The sequence below is a fragment of the Saccopteryx leptura genome, chromosome 8 (genome assembly GCF_036850995.1).
Source record: "Saccopteryx leptura isolate mSacLep1 chromosome 8, mSacLep1_pri_phased_curated, whole genome shotgun sequence".
In the NCBI taxonomy this organism is placed as follows: Eukaryota; Metazoa; Chordata; class Mammalia; order Chiroptera; family Emballonuridae; genus Saccopteryx; species Saccopteryx leptura.
Window position 1 is genome coordinate 49,193,036 of NC_089510.1, and position 15,123 is coordinate 49,208,158.

Sequence of the window (15,123 nt, forward strand, 5' to 3'; positions counted from 1 at the left end):
TGGGCGCCACTTAGAGCCACATCTGACCTGGACTGAAATGTAGGTGAGAGACAAGATTGGCTCATATTCTGGGGAATAATAACCTAGGACTAGGACGAGAAAGAGGAAGCACGGCCTTGACTTCCACCGGAGCCTCGGGTTCTCCCTGCAAAGGGGAGTGTTCACCTGCCAAAGGGAGACAACTAAACTAAACTAACGGGGATCTTGATGTTCTGATTGATCCTTGGTTCTTGTTTATTCAAAGTGGACCGAAAAGTAGAAGTCACAGCAAAGACGTTACCACCAAGCAGGTACGGTTTTTCTTTCTCTTTTTTGGGGGGCAGACTGTCCTTCAGCTCCATACAAAATAAGTGTGGGAACACAAGTGTATATATATTATGTTTGCGGTCAGCGTCACAGTGGGTTGTGTATCATGTTGGCCTTGTCGCTGCCCACATTTCCAGGATGTAAGAGACCATGGAGACAGTCACATAATACTGAGTCCCATTAACGATGCCCCCTGACCCTGCACTGGCCTCCCAGAGAACTCCTGCATGAGCTGCCATGAGTCATACATACAATCAGCCCCTCTCTGTTGCAGAGTTGGAGTCTCCTGACCCAGAATATACCAGGGCGGGGGCTGGGGGAGCTGGGAACCACTCAGCTCTGGCTTTTCTCAACCTGCTGGGGACCAGGGCTGGGAGATAGTAGCGTGACAGTCACAGGACCTGAACACCTCCGCGAGGGGCCCCTCAGAGGCTCTGCCGCACCCTTGGGGCTGAGGTGGCTTTGGACCAGTGAGTTTTCTACCTCGGGTTTTGAGGAGAGGCACTCTGTCCCACAGAACCGAGCCTCTCCTATTTGTGCTGAGCTCTACCAAGTCCTCTGTCGCCCCACATCGCAGCCCAGCCTGTGACAGACTATGGCCAGATGCTTTGCTTTGAGGGGCAACTCTGCATTGGATGCGCAACTCTGAGTTCACCGAAGTTTCACTCAGTGAATCAGCTGTGGCAGGCGCCACCCCCTCCCACATGGGTGGTTATGCACTCTGCTGCTGATGGGAAGGTCAATAGTCACCAACAACATGACCAAGGTGACTGAATTTTCTCCACTGGGGTGAGTGTTTGGTCTCATGATATGACCAGCGTCTAAAATATTCTAAGCAAGGCCCCAGAGGTTATTACTTATTTAATTAGTTGGTTAATAGAAAAAATAACTTTACCACACCCCCAAAATGTTTATTTAAAACATTTTAGTCCCTGGCTAGATGGCTCAGTTGGTTAGAGCTTCATCCCAAAAGCGAAGAGGTTGCTGGTTTGATCCCTGGTGAGGGCGCATATAGGAACAGATTGATGTTTCTCTTTCATCTTCTCTCTACTCCTTCCTTTCTCTCTAAAATCAATTAAAAATTTTTTTCAAAACAACAAGAAGTTGCGAATGAGAGAATTCGGTACCAACAGATCTTGTTAACAATTATTCTTATTTCCTTTAAAAATTTTTATTATATAGCAACTAATAGTATAATAATATAAATAAATATGCTAATATAAAATAAAAATAAGTAAAATAATATTGAAATATAATAAACAAGTAACTTAAAATTTTAGTTGTATAATAAATAGTCTAAGTTAAGGAGTTGCAAACTATGGCTCACAGACCAAATCTGGCCTACCAGCTTTTTTTATAAATAAAGTTTTATTAGAACACAGCCATGCTCATTCATTATGTATTATCTATAGCTGCTTTTGCTCTACAACGGCAGAATTCAATAGTTGCAAAAGACAGTGTAGCTACCAAAACATAAAATATTAACCCTCTGGCCTTTTACAGAAAAAGTTTGCCAACTCCTAGTCTCAAGCTATAACCTACCCTGTTCCTCAATTACTGTGGAATAAACATTATGGATAACCACAAAACTGACTAGATTATTGTTAGTATGTAATAGATTTTTGAAATTATAAATTTATATGCTCCCTATAAAAATGAAAAAGCAGTAGAGATAAAGCTAAATTGTCCTTTTGCCTTCCTGTCAATGCTAATATCCTCCTCTTCCAAAAGTAACTCCTATAACCAGTTTGGTGTATTTATTGCTGGATGGCCTCATTTGTATTCAGTACTAATATGACTAGCTGTTGCCATATTCTCATTCTGTTTTTCCACTCAACAGACTGTCCATATCCACATTCCTATGGAGACTCTCCAGATTTATACATAGCTCTATCTCAGTTTTAACTGCTACATGGTATGCCACAGAGTACAATCCTTTTATTTAGCTATTTTCTTTTTGATAGATATATAAGCTGTTTCTAATATTGCACTTTTACCATAATGTTACAATGATCCTCAGTATACATGCCTGCTTGTGCCCATGAGCAAGTGTTTTCCTAGAGGATGTACTGGGAAGTTGAGTAGATCAACTACATTCTGAGACAAGTGAATTTTAATTTTTGATACTGTTAAATGGCCCTCCACAGTGTCTGGACCAATTTATACTCCTACCAACGGAGAATGATAGTTAATGTTCCTTCACACATTGAAGCTTGCTATTCATTAAACATTTAATTACTTTTCCAATTGGATGAATGAAAACAGTAACTCATTTTTAAAATACTTAAATTTCCCTGATTACTAATAGACTAGCTTTCCGGGGCTGCCATAATAAAATACCACAGACTGGGTGGCTTAAACAATAGCAATTTATTTTCGCACAGTTCTAGAGGCTGGAAGTCCAAGATGAAGGTGTCAGCAGTTTTTATTTCTTCTGAGGCCTCTGTCCTTCGCTTGCAGGTGGCTGTCTTCTTCCTATGTCCTCACATGGCCTCTCTTCTGTGTGAGTGCATCCCTGGTGTCTCTGTGCTCCTATTTTCTCCTCTTCCAAGGACACCAGTCATATTGGATTAGAACCCACCCTCGTTACCCATTTGGGCATAATTACCTCTTTAAAGGCCTTACCTCTAAATATAGTCACATTCTGAAGTACTGGGGGGCACAAGACAACCCATAATCACTAATGAAGTTGGGCAATTTTATACAATTCTTGGCCATCTGTTTCTGTAATTCTTGGCTATTATATTTCCTCTTCTTAACTGCTTACTCATATCCTTAGATCATTTTATATTGGGTTATCTTTCCCGATTCACTTGTAGGAGTTTAATATTTATTCTTTTTTTTTTTCAATTAAGTGAGAGGCGGGTAGCCAGAGACTGACTCCCACATGCACCCTGACTGGGATTCACCTGGCAAGCCCCCTACCAGGCGATGCTCTGTCTGGGACACTGCTTCATTGCTCGGCAACCCAAGCTATTTTAGTGCCTGAGGCGAGGTCATGGAGCCGTCCTCAGTACCTGGGGCCAACTTTACTCAAAACATTCGAGCCATGGCTGAAGGAGGGGAATGTGGGGGGGGGGGGGGAGAAGCAGATGGTTGCTTCTCCTATGTGCCCTGACTGGGAATCAAGCCCAGGACTTCCACATGCTGGGCTAACACTCTACTGCTGAGCCAACCTGCCAGGGCCTCATATTCTTAATACTAATTCTTTGGTGTACATATAATAAATATTTTAAGTCTGTAATTTGTTTTTTAACTTTGTTTAAAAGTTCACAGAAGTATTTACTGTTATTGTTATGCTATTGTTATTTTGATAAAGTTGAAGTTATTAATTTTCTCCTTTATGGATTTTGCTTTTTGGGTCTTATTTAAGAAAGCATTTGCAACATCCACGTTTCTGATGATATTTTGGTTTACTCTCTTCTAATATTTTTATCATTTAAAAAATAGGTCTTTAGTCTACTTGGAACTGATTTCTATGAATTATTTCAATAACATTTATTGAAAAGTCTGTCCTTTACCCTTTTATTTGAAATGTCACCTCTATCTATCATGTATTTCAGTTGGATGGTCTTTTACATGTTTGTTTCTGATACTCTTGTTTTTCTGTGGTTAGTTTTGATTCCTGAGCCAAATTCCATTATAGCTTTACTATTCTAATTGATTTTTTTAATTGATAATTAAAAAGTCTATTTTGTGTTTTTGATATTTTGTTTGGTCACCTTACAGAATTCTCTTAATAGTTGTAAGAGTTTATCAGTTGATTCCTTTGAAATTTCTTGGTAGAAAAGTATATAAAAAATTTTTTTTTCTTTCTAATCTTGACACATCCTATCTATACATATTGGTCTTATTGCTTTTTCTTGGCCTTCTAACACAATTCTGAGTGATAGCCATGAGAAAGAATAGTCTCAGGGCTGATATAGAGTTATGTGGGTATCATTCCTAATTAGAAGTCTGAGGTATTCTTGCCATGTTCATGATTTTAATCCATTTTTATTACATGCTATGAACCCATATTTCTTGGAGACGTGTCTACAGGATTCTTTGGGGCTGGGTTTGTGCCCTGGTCACAGCCTGGGAAAGACACAGAAATGTGTGCAGGACTCTTCCGGTCTATAGGGGCCTTCCAGGTGGTGTGAGTTGAAGGGGAACTGCAATCCCATACCTGCTCATCCATCTGACATACCTCCGGAACTTCTGTGAAATGTTGAAATAACAAACCGATGATCCAACTGAAAATTAAGATGAGGATACATGTTCAAATCTCTTATGTAAATATGAAACAATTCTTCTGAGTCCCCAGAATTCCAAATGAAGAGTCACACTACAAAGCCATCGGCAATAAGAGTACTGCACACGCACGTAGAGATAGGCGGTTAAATCAGAGGTCGTTGCACCCTGTTAAATATTGGAACAGGGTACAGGGTGTACTTTTGACTTGGGCTGATCTCAGCTCTCAAGCCTGATCCATGTCTAGGAATGAACTTTCTGACCTCTTGGAACTGATGATTGCAACCTGGGAAACACAAAAGCCAACTTTCATTTATGGCCGCCTGAAGATAACAGCTGGCCTCTCGTATTTGAATTTTTACAGTGTGGGTTTGCTCTCTCAGTTCCCTCTGGGCACCTTTCCCATGCCCATTTAGGAGGGGGAGACTTTTGTTTGCAATATTTGATCCATTTCAAAAAGAAATGTATGATCTTATTTGATCCTCATGACTTTTGTAAAAATAATTCAATTTACATAACTTATCTATTTGCCTGCCCTACAGAAAGAACCAGAATAAAGGGGGTGGGGGAAAGAGATTCTATCACTATTGCCTCTGACCTTGGCAACCTCAAAGGCCCAGTTTTCTCATTGTGAAAGGGAAAATAAGACCTGCCCCACCCTGTTACCCTGGGGAGGGGTCTGCTCTGTCTACCTCACGGGCGGCTTGCAAGGAGATGATTTTGAAAAACATTTTGTAAACATCAGAACCTGTGTAATGCGAGCTGATAAATAAACCAAGCTTCTTCCTTCTTCGAACAAAGCCAACAGTTTTATAAGCCTCACTGTTGACTTCTAGAAATTCAATTCTTATATTATTTCCCTTTACCGGTTTTTTCTCTTTATCCTCATATATATATGTATAAAGAAGTTCTGCTACACAGATACATATATGCATTTGTGTATAGGTATATACATATTATAAAATATACACATTATGTATATACCATGTATAGACTCGTGACATATATATAAAACATATATCTATGTATATAAATATATATTATAATCTTGCTGTTTCCAATAATTTCTATCATTAAAAGTATGATTTTTCTACCATTCTTCCCTTTTCACTTAGACTCTTGTTGCTTCAACTCCAAATTGCCCACTTTTTCCTTCCCATAATCTCGGTAACCTGGGTCCAAAGCCTATTGACTAGACTCATTTGAAGATTAAATGTTACATGCATCTCCTCCACACACCCTTTTCCTGCAAAGGGGCTGTCTCTCTCACTCTCAAATGTATATTGACTTTAAACAACAGCTTGTGACGCCAGTCACTGCACATGCCAGTGTGGTCACTACTTCTATTTTCTGGGTCCTCAAGATGTTTTTCTTGCTGCATCCTCTGCTCACCATTTGATCATCTTCCTCATCCTTTTTGTGTATGGCCCATTTTCTGGCTGGGCTCTTTGGATTTGTAGGTCCTTGCTACTCCAGGTGGGCACTGCAGACCAGAGAATTGAGCTTGTCAGAGGGGCCAGGGAGCACAGGCCCACCACAGACCTAGGGGCTGGAGTGTGCACTTGAGCCTCTCCCCAGGTGATGGGTATGCACAGCCAAGTTGGAGAATCCCTGTCTTGGGTCTTCAGCAGCTCTGGTGACCTTAAGCAGGGGGAATTCTGAGCTGACACGGCAGAGAGGAAGGCCATAGTCAATCACGGCCACAGACCGGGCATCACAGAGATTAACATGTGGCTCAGAAACTAAGGTCATTTGGGATCAAATGCAGATTCACTGACCTGGTCATCTCTTTCCTCCTCACAGTAGTGCTTTTAACTACTGTGGCTACTTTCCTTTCCCTGCCTCGTGGCCTCTGCTGCCTCCCAGCTCTCCTGGCGCCGTGTCCAGCCCACCGGAGGCTCCTGCGTGAGGCCAGATGAGACGTGGGCACTCACAGCACTCTAATACCAGGGGTCCCCAAACTACGGCCCGCGGGCCACATGTGGCCCCCTGAGGCCATCTATCCGGCCCCGCCGCACTTCCGAAAGGGGCACCTCTTTCATTGGTGGTCAGTGAGAGGAGCCTAGTTCCCATTGAAATACTGGTCAGTTTGTTGATTTAAATTTACTTGGTCTTTATTTTAAATATTGTATTTGTTCTCGTTTTGTTTTTTTACTTTAAAATAAGATATGTGCAGTGTGCATAAGGATTTATTCATAGTTGTTTTTTTTATAGTCCGGCCCTCCAATGGTCTGAGGGACAGTGAACTGGCCCCCTGTGTAAAAAGTTTGGGGACCTCTGCTCTAATACTTTGGCTCCGCTTCTAATAGTCTTAAAATATTTGATCAATATTTATGTAGTTGCAAGTGGTGTTATTTTTTTAATTGTGGTAAAATATAAAATTTACCATCTGAACCATTTTTAAGTGTATAATTCAGTAATGTTACGTATATTCATATTGTTGTACAGCTGATCTCCACACCTTTATAGCTCATAACACTGAAGCTCTATACCATTAAACAATAACACATTCCTCCCCCCACAGCTCCTGGCAACCATCTTTTACATTTCTTAAAAACACTGTTGAGAAATAGTTATAAATATAATTGTATATATTTTAAAAGTACATGTGATTTGATATTGATATACATTATAGAAGAATTACCAAGGTCAAGATACTTACTGATTTTTTTCAAGATTTTTATTTATTGATTTGAGAGAGAGAGGTGTGTGTGGGGGGGAGCAGGAGGCACCAACTTGTAGTAGTTGCTTCTCACATGTGCCTTGACTAGGCAAGCCCGGGATTTCAGTCAACCTCCCCATTCCAGGCCAACCCTTTATCCATTGTGCCACCACAGGCCAGCCACCAAGGTCAAGATAATTAACACTATCACTCTACACAGTGAATGTGGTCAACTCTTTGTGTGTGTGCTGAGAATGCTTAAGATTTATTCTCAACTTTCAAGTATTTAATGCTGTATTATTAACTATACTATCATGCTATACGTCGCCCCCACTCTCCTTTCTGTTCTATGAGTTTGACTATCCTAGATATCACATATAAGTGAAATCACACAGTATTTGTCTTTTTTGTAAATGACTTATTTCCCTTAGCATAATATCCTGGCGGGTTTATCCACTGTGTAATATTGTCCATTGTGTGTTTAGCATGTGTCAGAATTACCTTCCTTTTCAAGGCTGAAAATAGTCCATCATATGTATATACCATCTGTATAGCTATACTAGATTTTGTTTATCCATTCATCTGTTGATTACATTTTGGTTGCTTCCACCTTTTGGCTATAGTAGATGTTGCTGTGAACATGAGCATACAGATATCTTTTTGAGACCCTGTTTTCAATTATTCTGGATATATACCCAGAAGTAAAATTGCTAGATCATATAGTAACTGTATTATAAATATTTTGAGGAACCACCATACTGTTTTTCCATAGTAGTTCCACCATTTTATTTTCCCACCAACAGTGCACAAGGGTTCCAATTTTCCCACATACTTGCCAACACTTGTTTTCTACTTTTGTGACAATGGCCATCCTAATGTGTGTAAGGCGAAGTCTCAGTGTGATTTTGACTTGCATTTCCCTAATGATTAGTGCTGGTGAGTAGCTTATCATACGCTTGTTGGCAAGTGGTGCTCAGTTAATAAAAAAATATGTATCATATACTTCATATACACCATATACATAGGATGTTTTCACATGGCTGCAGTCACTTGCATGTAGAGGTCATTCCTGCTAGCCATCAGAGTAGAAACAGGTTCCAGGTGTGCCCCATTGTACCTTCTCATCCACCATCAGGACAGGAAGATGCATGGCATGTGGTGTGTCACAGTATCACCACACCCTGTCTAGACTGGAGGAAAGAAACGAGGTTTAAAATGTGTTGGGCCAGAACTCAATCTATGACGAATTTTTCCAGATAGGAATATTTAGGTGACAGAATCATGATAGAGGCCTTCTTTCTTGACAACAATCCTCCACAAATGTGAAGATAAAATGTTTCTCCATTATCACATAAAAAAAACAAATTTTGACATGGTAAAGGAGGCCCTGGCCAGTTGGTTCAGTGGTAGAGTGTCATCCCGGCATGTGGCAGTCCTGAGCTCCATTCCTGCTCAGGGCACACAGGAGAAATGCCCATCTGCTCACTATCACTCCCCCACCCTCTCTCTTTCTCTCTCTCTTCCTCTCCTGAAGCCATGGCTTGAATGAACAAGTTGGCCCTTGGCACTGAGGATGGATCCATAGCCTAGCCTCAGGTGTTAAAATAGCTTGATTGCTAAGCAACAGAGCAGTGGCCCCAGATGGGCAGAACATCAGCCCCAAACCGGGATTGCTGGGTGAATCTCAGTCGAGGCACATGCGGGAGTCTGTCTCTCCGCCTCCCTGCCTCTCACTTGATATAAATAAATAAATAAAATTTAAAAAACAATGGTAAAAGAAAGATTTTATATTTCTGTTCTTTATATAAAAATGACCTTTAATAAAATCATTGTTACATGAGAAGTACAATTTGTTTTCTGTTGCTGCCGCAATAGTACCATATTCTTGGTGACTGAAACAATACAAAATTTGTGCCTTACAGTTCTGGGTGTCCAAAGTCCAAAATCAGTGTCGTGGGGCTAAAATCAAGGTGTTTCTGGTTAGTTCCTTCTAGAAACTCTAGGGGAGAATCTGCTTCCTTGATTTTTCCAGCTTCCAGATGCCACCTGCATTTTTGGTTTATGGTCCCTTCCTTCATCTTAAAAGTCAGCAATAGTAGCTATCCCTTTATCATCGTATCATCTCTTTCCCTAACCAAACGCAGGAGAGTTTCTCTGATTTTAAGGATTTGAGTGATTGGATTAAGCCCACCTGGGTATTTCTGAATAATTTTCTCATCTCAAGGTCTGTGTCATTAATCACATCTGCAAAAACCCTTTTGCCATATGAGGAAACATATTCACATGTTCCAGTTGAGCTATCTTTGAGGGCCATTATTCTGTCCCCCACAAATAGACAAAGATATTATACAGGTGTGTCAGGCAACTCATTAATTAAAATGTTACGCTATTTTTCTGAGTTTTGTGATGTTTCTTACTTGTCCTTTCTAATATTTGTAATTTATTGTGATTTTTAAAATTCTTTCTGAAAATGCATATTCTCTTTGGTACCTAACTAGTATTTGTAATTTTTAAAAATGTTTATTTATTGATTTTAGCAAGAGAGGAAGGGAAAGAGAGAGACAGGAACATTGGTCTGTTCCTGTATGTGACCAGGGTTCGAACCAGCAACCTTTGGGATTTGGGATGACGCTCTAACCAACTGAGCTATCTGGCCAGGGCTGTAGTTGTAATGTAGTATTCTTTTTCTTAAAGAAGAATTCCTCAATTGTATAAGCTTCAGGCCCCATGTAAGCTGATTAAGGGCACCTCTACTCTCCCAATAACCAAACTGAGAGCTTGAGAAATGTCTCCCACCCCCACAGTAGTGAGTCTGCTGTTGGCTGGCATGGCTCACAGGCCATCAAGGGAGCTAGGCATGAGTGGAAGTAGAGGACAGAGTGTTTGACCCAGTGACCCTCCTCTGTCTGTGACCTTAGAGAGTGCAGCATGAAGGGAAGCCCCAAATAACAGACAAGCCTTATGTGTGCCTCATGCCTGGGGGTGGCCAATGGTGCGAAAGAGGGGGTGATGTAGTAGTCCCTGAACCGTTAGTCTGGGAACTTAAATCTACATTGGGAAGTGCTGCGATTCTCTTCCGTACACCAGTCAGCCATTTCTCCGTTGTTTGTGGCCACGACACTGCAGTCTGTCTTCCTTGCCCTCCAGGATTCAGTTCTGGCCTCAGCATTAACCTGCAGCTGCCCTGCCCTGGAAGACACTCCCAACCTGTGGTTTCTTTCAGGCCCCATTTGATCTGCGCTTTTCCTGTCTTAATGCTGCCTCCCCACCACCGCTTGAGCGTCTGTTCTAGGCCAGTCCCTCACTTTCGCTTGAGCTTCTTTCCCTCTGCTCTTGACAATTTCTAAACTACAACTCTCCGTTCTCCCTCCCCTAGTTCTCTCTCTCTGCCTCTCAGCCTTGAAGAGGCCTTCTCTCCTGCCCATCATTTCCCTTCTGGCATTTTGCGTTCCCAGCTCTCAGTGAGAATTTCCCCCTCCCCAGCCCTCTCTGCTAAACCCGGCAGCCTAACAGGCAGTAGCTTGAACCTCTTACTGGGTATTTTCTTCTTTCCTGCAACGGAGATGACAACCTCCCAGTCTACACCCCATTTCTGGCCTGTTGGCCTGCATTTACCCGCAGTGCCACTCACCTGAGTCCTCACAGTCTCTAAACTCTTGACCCCAAAGGTTAGCAGTGATCACTTCCCACCCTCGAGAGTGAGCTCTCACCAGGACGCGGAGTCTCTTCCCAACACCTTCCTTTTCGTCCTTACCTTTCACACGTTCCTTCTGCAGAGGGAGGAGTGTGCAGATACACACGTGTTTCTGATCTTTTTCTAGTTCGTAGTCATGATCAGCCATCTGTCCCGTGTCAGTGAGTCTCTCTTTCATGTGAATTTAATATGACCAATTAGACATGCAGACTCGATGGAAGGAGGCCAGCTGTGTTTTCTCCGAGGCTCACGCTGCTCCTCACTGTGCGTGGTGTCTGTAAAATCGCTGACGGAGGGTTGGCACGCCCACCTCTCGTATTCCAGAAAAGTGAATCCTGGGTGGTGCATTTCAGAGTCCTCCATGTTGTGTGGTTCCTTCCGTGTGGCTCTCTGTTCTCGGGCAGGAAGCGGTTCCCTAAGATCCTAGGCTCCTGCCATCTCTATGGGGGTGGGTGGGGGGGGCAGAAGGGACCTGAAGCACAGTCTCATCCCGCCTTTTTGGAACCTGAGATTGCCGAGTCCTCTGCCAGCACCGCGCGGGAGCACACTGCAAGTCCCTGCGTGGGCCTCCTATTGTCCTTTTCTGCTGGTCCCAGCCCCGCATGGTGTTCGATCTGGTTCTCGTCGTCAAGGCTGCCGCTGCAAGCCTTTCCTTGCTCCCTCCGTCAGCACTGTCGGCTCCCCCGCCCGAACTCCCAGCCCCATTCCTCTCCTCTCCTCTTCCTCCTGGGGATCCTTGCTCCTTCCGGAACAGAATGTTTTCTTTCGATTTTCCCTCCACGACGTCTCAGGGCGCACCACTCTTCCTTTCTCTCCAAATTCAAATAAATGTGTCTTCCCTGAAGTGCCTGCTGTCCTCCTGGGGGGTCCCCTCTGCGCTGGCTTCTGAGGGGCCCCGCCCCCGCAGTTCCTCTGCAGCCTCCTCTCCCTTCACTTTTCACCTGCACATCCGCCCCTGCGGCAGCTCCCACCCCCACCCCGCCCCCATCACAGCGCATTCCCCTCTTCCTCTGCATGCCCGTGGCCATGGTGGCCTCTTCAGCAGCTTCCATTTTATTTATGAGGATCCTGAGTGCCAGAGAAGTTGGTGAATAGAGCAAGTTCAAGGTCAGTGGCAGGTCACTTGACAGCGAGAGCAGGACAATGCCCACTACATCCCCAGCCCGAGGGAACACAAGACAAAGTCCTCTGATGTCCAAGAGGCTATGGAACAACTGGGTCCTGCTCAGTCACAATTAGTCATTCCATGTATTTATGTGTGTCATTCATGGAGGACCTCCCTTCTCTGTACTATAATTGGGGGTTTGGGGCTCTTATCACATGCAGCAGCTGCATATACATAGATGTCAGCCTGGCAAGACCACTGCTCCATGCACACAGGACTGAGCCCCAGCAGTTTCAATGATTTCTTAGGCAGCACACAGTATCACCCCCAGAATGGGTAGCTCACCCCAAAACTTTGCAGAGATCCCTGTGACTAGGCCAAAGCGGGTATTTTCAAGGACTTAGTCAAAGGCCTTCGCTGGAGGGAAACAAAAGGAACAGCCTCCAAAATGAACAATGACTAAAATACAAGGGCCAACAACCACTGAATCAGTAAAAACCAGGCATCATGAGCCCCGGAAAAAACTGCTGGTCCTTTTAGACACACGGTCATGCACATACATCAGCTTCTGCTTAGAAAGTCAAGGGTGTGGAATATATTGATAGATGAAGCCTCCCTGCAATGGGCCAGGATCCAGGGGACAGGCACAACGACCTTGACTATTTCTCTGACGTGAGGCAAGACGTCCCTGGGTGTGATGAGAGTGGTAGCAAGGTTCGTTGGTCCCTTCTGCAAACACCGGCATCGAGATGGCAGGAACTTAGGGAATCACTTTCTGCCCAAGAACAGAGAGCTACAGGAGAGGAATCACAGGACACGGAGGCTTCTGTTTGAAATGCACCACCTAGGAAAAGTGTAAGAGAAATGAAGGCGGTTTAATAAATGGCCCATCCGCTCAGAAACAGAGCAGCATCGTGTTGAATTGAGAACACAGGTTTGAGAGTCGGACTGACCTGGGTTCACGTTCTGGCTGCACTTCCTACAAGCTGAGCAATGTCATCAGCTCATCCCCCGCTCAGAGGGGTGGGGATGTGAGCACTCGCGTGCAGCGAGCCTTAGTCACGTACAAACACAACGTTCATTCATCTCTTCATCCTTCTACTGATGGCTCCTCCTTGCTGAGAATATATTCTGTTTTTGGTATTCAGCCTAAATACTGGATTTTACAATTAATTATTTTTACAATGGCCTCACTGAAGAAGGATTCACTTTCCCGCAATAGGGCAGGTGGGCGTGCCAACCCTCCGTCAGCGATTTTACAGACACCATGCACAGTGAGGAGCAGTGCGAGCCTCAGAGAAAACACAGGTGGCTTCCACCGAATCTGCGTGTCTTACTGGTCGTGTTAAATTCACATGAAAGAGAGACATGCCTGGCACATACCAGTCACCCAGTCACTGTAATTTTCCTGCCCACAGAACACCATTTTATAAGGAGAGCGGATGTCGGAGTGGAGCAGGATCAGAACTGTGGGTGTCGGCTAGCACCCCCACCCACTCCAAACCAGATCTATTTCTAACTAAGCTCCAGGGGTTCTGTTTCCATCACCTCTTGCCATGTAACAAGTCTCTCCAAGACTTACTGGCTTATCCCAACCACCATCTTATTTCCTTTGTGATTTTGTGTGTTGACAGGGCTCGGCTGGGAGTTCTGCTCCCCGTGGCCTCAATTGGGTGCTTAATCGGGTTGAGATGTCCAAGAGGGCTCGCTGACAGCGCCGGAGCTCGGTGGGCATGGCTGGGGCAGCTGGTCTCTCTCATCGGTGTCATCTCAGGGCTCTCTCTTGACGGAGTCTCATTGCGTGGTCACTCCAGCAGGGTAGCCAGACTTTCTTACATGAGGGCAAAAGCAGAAGCAACCAGGCTTTCTTGTGGGTTAGCCCGGAACTGATACAGCGTCAGTTCCCCACATTCTATTGCTTAAAGCAAGCCACAGACCATTGCATGTTCATCGTGGGAGGACCTGCACAAGGTGGGACTCCCAGGAGGTAAGGTTTACTAGGGAACATCGTTGGAGAGTAGCTGTCAGGGCTCTCTCCCTGGGACTTTAAAAGGATATCAGAGAATGGGCTACACTATGTGCCTGCATCTGCTTATTTAACAGAAAACTTAGGCAGAACAGTGTAAGTTATACCAATGCTAGGGAGTGCGATCCTTAATTAATTAAGGGCATTAATTCTAGCCCCTCCTCATTAAGGAATTGAGGATTGTATTCATCAGACAGTTTCAGTAGATGCCTCTCCTCTGTCCCTTCAGAGACTTTTCTTTTGTCTTCTTGGTGTGTGTCATCTATCGAGCTCCTGTGATCTGGGCATCTTGTCGTAATTACGTATTGCTTCCCTTCTAGGGAATGGAATTTATGTTGATTGCTGAGGGAGCAGCATCTCACTCTTCCTTTGTCCAAAGTTGACCATTTACGTGCAGAATTTCTGCCAGCCATCTCCATAACCCCAGGTTTCACTATTCCTAATGGCTCCTGAGTGAAGCTGAAAACTTGAGGTAGACTGTTTTCCTCCAGTGTGCACTGTGAAACAATACCTCGTGTATAGAATTTTCCCTTCTTGTGACGGGCTTTGATTTTGGAACACACCTTCTGACTGTGAGCATTTGGAGGATTTTAAACAGGCCCTGGATTTCTGCTAAAGGAATGACTTCCAGCTTTTGCAAAACATGAAAAAGAACCCAAAGTAACAGAAACTGATAAATACACTTATCACATGATAAATGCTCAACAATGTTTATTTGGTGAAATAATAAATGTTATAATAATTATGTTTTGCAAAAAAACCTAGAACACTGTGAGTTTCAGTGAGTGTAGAGAAAGAGAGAGAGGGACAGACAGACAGGAAGGGAGATGAGAAACATCAATTCTTCGTTGCGGCATCTTAATTGTTCATCAGTTGCTTTCTCATATGTGCCTTGACCAGGGTGGGGGGCTCCAGCAGAGTGAATCAAGCCAGTGACCTTGGACTTTAAGCCAGTGACCTTTGAACTCAAGCCAGTGACCATGGGTCATGTCTATGATCCCAAGCTCAAGCCAGCGACCCTGTGCTCAATCAAGCTGGTGAGCCCGCGCTCAAGCCAGATGAGCCTATATGCTCAAGCTGGCGACCTTGGGGTTTTG

At 43.8% G+C, this 15,123-nt stretch overlaps 1 protein-coding gene and 1 long non-coding RNA gene across 3 annotated transcripts in view; one reads left to right on the forward strand and one right to left on the reverse strand.

Annotated features, from left to right (window-relative positions):
• Nucleotides 1-15,123, forward strand: part of NR1I2 (nuclear receptor subfamily 1 group I member 2) — a 28,149-nt gene continuing 13,026 nt past the window's right edge. For both annotated transcript variants that reach the window (XM_066347575.1, XM_066347574.1), the window contains exon 1: nt 1-290. The gene's annotated coding sequence lies outside the window, so the exon portion shown is untranslated. The remainder of the gene's footprint in view (nt 291-15,123) is intronic.
• On the reverse strand, nt 4,251-11,264 carry LOC136379896 (uncharacterized). Its single transcript, XR_010746818.1, has 3 exons — nt 10,956-11,264; nt 8,238-8,391; nt 4,251-4,541 (listed from the first exon to the last, which is right to left on the reverse strand). It is a non-coding gene; the product is annotated as an uncharacterized lncRNA (long non-coding RNA).